Source organism: Hyaena hyaena, unplaced genomic scaffold (genome assembly GCF_003009895.1).
Source record: "Hyaena hyaena isolate Hyena2069 unplaced genomic scaffold, ASM300989v1 scaffold_208, whole genome shotgun sequence".
NCBI classification, from domain to species: Eukaryota; Metazoa; Chordata; class Mammalia; order Carnivora; family Hyaenidae; genus Hyaena; species Hyaena hyaena.
Genome location: NW_024080839.1, coordinates 2150387 through 2155702, shown reverse-complemented (window position 1 = coordinate 2155702; position 5316 = coordinate 2150387). Strand labels below are relative to the sequence as shown.

At 37.6% G+C, this 5316-nt stretch overlaps 1 non-coding gene across 1 annotated transcript; it reads right to left on the bottom strand.

Annotated features, from left to right (window-relative positions):
- Positions 1-4619: 4619 nt before the first annotated feature.
- On the bottom strand, positions 4620-4759 carry LOC120238441. Its single transcript, XR_005530228.1, has one exon. It is a non-coding gene; the product is annotated as a small nucleolar RNA SNORA7 (small nucleolar RNA).
- Between the last annotated feature and the right edge of the window lie 557 nt (positions 4760-5316).

Below are 5316 nucleotides of genomic sequence, written 5' to 3'. Positions count from 1 at the left end.
GTATGTTTACTATGCGGTTATTACCATGTCGTGAAACTGTAATAGCCAGATTTTTACAAGACCCTTCCTTGTGTATTGACACTCATTTGAGTGAATCATCTCAGAGGACCTAGGTAGGAAAGGCTTAAAGATGCCCATCAGTATTGCCAGACAGCTCAGCTGTGAACTAGGTGCGCCCTTATTAGTAACTTGTACTAGAAGAGAATGAGAAGCTTCTAGAGGTTCCGGAAGGTTGGGTTTTAATGGAGCTGGAGTTTGTCCTTACATGGAACCAGATGTGTTTGTTGGACCAGCTTCCCTGGACTAGGAAACAACATGGCGACCACAGTGACCACATGGTTGAGCTCAGACAGAGGAACTGGGAGGAGAGGAAGCCACACCTGATGCCTGCAAAATGATTCTAGGGCCTTTAAGAGTTAGCATGAAATTATATTAAGTGCAGGGAAACTTTGGGCTATGTACAGATCTTAGATATTTTCACAGAACTTATTTAGAAGCAGAAACCAGGCATGGGTAGCTTGTTTTTATGTTGTATTATCAGACATTATTTTCTTTATATATTACTTTGTTTTTTTTATTAAAAAATTGTTGTTCATATTAACTCTTTCAGTTCTATTAAGGGAGTTTTGTCCATGCTTTCCTTGGAATAAATAGGGGTGTGTTTTATCCCTAGGGCTCTGAACAGTAGGGAAGGAGGAATAAAGAGTGAGAGAAGTTAAAGGAAAGACAAAAAATGAGGAAGGAATCTGCTTATCATGTCGCCTAGCGTAACCGTCTAGCCACCCTCCTGGTTCAAATCTTTGAACCAGAGGCACACTCCCCAACTCTCAGAAAGCAACCTTCTCCTGCCTCCTGTGATCCCTTCCTATTCAAAACTGATCTCCTCACCAAGACCTTCTGGTCGTGCCTCATTTGTTCAGTCCCTCTCAGCCCTCCCATGTAACTTTCTTCCTTCTTATATCCTCAAAGATTTTTAAAAGCTGCAGTTTGCCTCTAAATTTGTGTTTTCTCTATGTTGTTTTTATAAGTATTCTGTGCCACATAAATAATTTTTACACTGTCCTATTAGATTTGAAGTTCTTTGAAGGTGAATAGCCTCTACCTCCTTTGTAAGTCTCTGCCACAGCATTTATATTAAATAGTTCTTCAAAAGTAAAATATCTTATTGTTCTTTCTAAAAATCCATCACTTGGGGTGGCTGGGTGGCTGAGTCCATTGGGCGTCAAATCTTGATTTCAGCTCAGGTCATGACCTCACAGTTCGTGGGATCGAGCCCCTTGTAGGGCTCTGGCACTGACAACACTCTATGGCCTGCTTGCACTCTCTCTCTCTCAAAATAAATATATAAATTTTAAAAATAAATAAAATAAAAATCAATCACTCTTGAGGCACCTAGATGGCTCAGATGGCTAAACGCTGAACTCTTGATTTCCACTCAGGTCATGATCTCAGGTTTTGGACTGAGTGCAGATCCTGCCTGAGATTTTCTCTCTCCCTCTCTCTCTGTCCCTCCTCGGTTTGTTCAGGTGCACGTGTGTGTGTTCTCTCTCTCTCTCCCCCCCTCTCGCTCTGTCTCTTTCCCTAATAGAAAAGTGGATCACTCTAAGAAAAACCCAAATAGTACAGAAAAGAAGAAAATTCATAATTCCAACCAGAAGAGATACTAATCTCTAACATTTCAGAATACATTCCCTTGGTCTTTGTATGCACAAAAATTAACAGAAAGGGGGTCTTGCTTTATATTCTATTTCATGACTTTTTCTTTTATTTTTAAATTGCTACACAGACCTACTTCAATCTTCAGAATAGCCACATAATATTCCAAGGCACAGATGTTTCATAATATTATTGGTCTATTACCAGATAGTTAGATTACTCCAAATGGACTTTTAGGTTGTAAGAAAGCTGTCAAGGATGACTCCCTTGTTTCAAGCTTAAGTTTCTGGATAGATAGATGGTGGTAATGCCAATTAAGATAGGGAATAACAGAGAAATAGCAAGTCTTGGGTAGACAAATTTCTTCTTTTTCCAGATTATTTTCTCTTTACAATATTATAACCATTAAAATCAGAAGCCAACATCAATACATTACTGTTACCTAATTCTCATGCTCCATTCAAGCTTCCCTAATTGTCCCAATATCATCTTTTATAGCAAAGGGACTCAATCCAGGATCACGCATAACGTTTAGTTACTGTGTGTCTTCAACTTGCTTCAATCTAAAATTGTTCTCCAGTAGTTCCTGGTCTTTCACAGACTCGAAACTTTTGAAGATTATAAGCTAGTTGTTTCCTAGAAAGTTACTTTTTTTGGGTGTGCCTGATGTGTCCTCATGATTAGATTTAGATTATGCATTTTTGTCAGGGATATTACAAAAGAGATACTGTGTGCTCCTGATTACATTCTATCAAAAGGTACTTAACGCCCATTTGTCTCATTACTTGTTAAGATGTTAATCTTGGTCACTTGATTAGGTGGTGTGTGCCAGACTTCTCCACCATAAATTTACCCTCTTTTTCCTTTTTAATCATCAAATATTTGTTGGAAGCTATTTTGAAGTGACATAAATCTCCATTCCTCACTCAACTTTCATCCACCATGCCTCTCTTGATGGTTCTTGACTGAATTATTTTTATTATTTTGGTCGCCAAAGCGATTTTCTAATTCTATCATTATTTTACATTCATTAGTTGACATTCCATGGTAAAAGAGAGCTTTTCCCTCTCCCCACTTATTATTCATTGACTTATTTCAGCTAGACTCATTGATTTCCATTTTATTAAGTGGGTTATGATCTGTAATTATTATTATTTATCTTGATGCTCAAACTATCCCAGATTTGGCAAGTGGAAGCCCCATCAGAGTGGCTTCTATGTTCTTTGGACATATCTCCATTATTCCTCTAGCACTCCTTAATTTCTGACACAAATATATATTCCAGACTCATCTTGTACTTTCCCTGCCATAGCTCTTAAAGGCCTATATCTCCCTTGGTAGAGAATGTTATTTAGAAGCCAAGATCTGAGTAGTAGGTATGCTCATTGCTATTGGGGTGTTACTCCTCCTAGAACCTTTCTGAGGCTAGAAGCTCAGGAGATCTGTATTTCTATATCTATTGAAATATGTGAAAACCATAATTCTACACAGTTACTTTCAATTCTATCCTAACACCACAAGATCCATTCATTCTGGTTACCTTCCTCTCCATATCATAACTGCTTTCTCTGATAGAGAAACACCTATCTTTCATGATTCTCTGTATGTTTATTTTATCAACCCCCATGTGTAATGAATCTTCTATTGCTACCATCACAGCCTTGCACAGATGCCCTCATCATCTCACCCACTCCAGGCCCACCCTCACCCCCTACACTGGCATAGAGGCCCTCCTTTCTCAACTAAGACTCTAACAATCCTGTTGGGCCATCACCACCCCAATCCAATGATACTGCCTCACTGCAGTTGGGCTCCTATGTCTGTGACAGATCACCGAAACCCCCACTTCCCACAGATGCATACTTTGTTTGGCACAAGCTAATGGCTTTATGCTAAATTATTCAGAAGTACTGAAAGGAGATAGAGAGAAAAAAAGTCCATGGCAACTAAATGGACTGTGGACTCCTGGCCAAGAAGAAGGCCATTGTTGGGAAAGTGGTAAAATTTGAATAAGATATAGAAATTAATTAATAGTAATATATCAATGTTATTTTCCTGGTTTTTGATAATTATACTATGATTATGTACAATGTTAACATTAGGGAAATCTGAGTGAAAGATATATGGGAACTTTCAGTACTGCTTTTTGCCATTTTTCTGTAAGTATAAAATTATTTCAAAATAGAAAAAAAAGTTTTAACTATTGCATTCTCTTTAGGAAAGATTCAAATAATGTAGAAGTATTCAAACTAAAAAAATGAGGAAGAAAGTAAGGAAGAAAGAGTACCAACTTTACACAAACTCTCTCAGGAAACAGAAGAAGCAGAACACCTCTCTTTTCATTATCCTGATATCAAAATCAGAAAAAGACATTACAAAAAACTATGAGACAATATGTTTATGAACCCAAACATGACCATTCTTTTTTGTTTTTTGTAGTTTTATGGTTTTATTAACACAAATATGCCATGCACATAAGCTGTCTGTCTATTCATTTTCTTTGCTGCACAACCTGGCAATGGAATTGGTGACAGTGATGGCCAACGGGGCTGCTCTTTCCACAATGGCTTTGTGGTTCTTGGAGGAGACATTGTGAGCAACCTGCACAGTAAGATTTGTTGCACATCGGCAGCACTTCAAGCTCCTTGACATTGGAGCTTCTGGAAACTTCCAGAAGCCATTGGGCAGGCATGCACTTGTTTTCTTGTTGCTCCCGTCACCAACATTGGGCATCAAGAGCTGGCCCTTGAATCTTCTGTGCACTCTATTGTCAATGCCTCTAGTTTTCTGCCAGTTGCGCTTAATTTTGACATAACAGTCTGGTGCCAGATGAACTTCTTGGTCCTCTTTTTAAGAATCTTGGGCTTCAGCAGAGGTCAGAAGGCAGCCATAATACCTTCAGGAAAGAGGCAGAAATGATGTCAAAGGGTCCTGGAAGGAGGCTTTCTTGCTCAGGGCTTGAACATTGTTGTAGAGAGTCTTCCAAACACCAGCTACTGAGGAAGCTGGGAATGGAATGGGGACCTCTGCCAGGCTTGCTTTCCCTCTCATCTCCAAAGCTGGCAGAATACTAACCACTCTCCAGATGTGATTCTGGGAGCTCTAAACATGACTATTCTTAACAAAATTTTGGCAAATCAAATCCGGGGGAGAGGGAAATATATGTGTGTGTGTATACATATATATATATATATATATATATATATACATATATATTCAATCAATATATTCAATTCAATATATATATATATACACACAATCAGAAACTGAAATTTTAAAAATTACATTAGCATCAAAAATCCATGAAATTCTTAGGAATAAGTCTAAGAAAAAATGTAATACCTGTTGCTGAAAACTATAAAATACTGCTGAGAAAAATTAAAGAAGACCAAAAAAAAAAAAAAAAAAAAAAAAAGGAGAGCTATACTATGTTCATGAATCAAAAGACTCAAGACTCAATATTGCTAAAATGTCAACTCTCCCTAAATTAACCTAAAGATTCAAAGAAATCCCAATCAAAATCCCCACCTGGCATTTTTTTTTTTAAGAAATTGACAAGCTGATTCTAAGATTTATATGGAAATGCAAGGAACATAGTCAAAACTATTTTGAAACAGAAGAACAAAAATGGAGGACTCATATTATTGCATTTTAAATCTC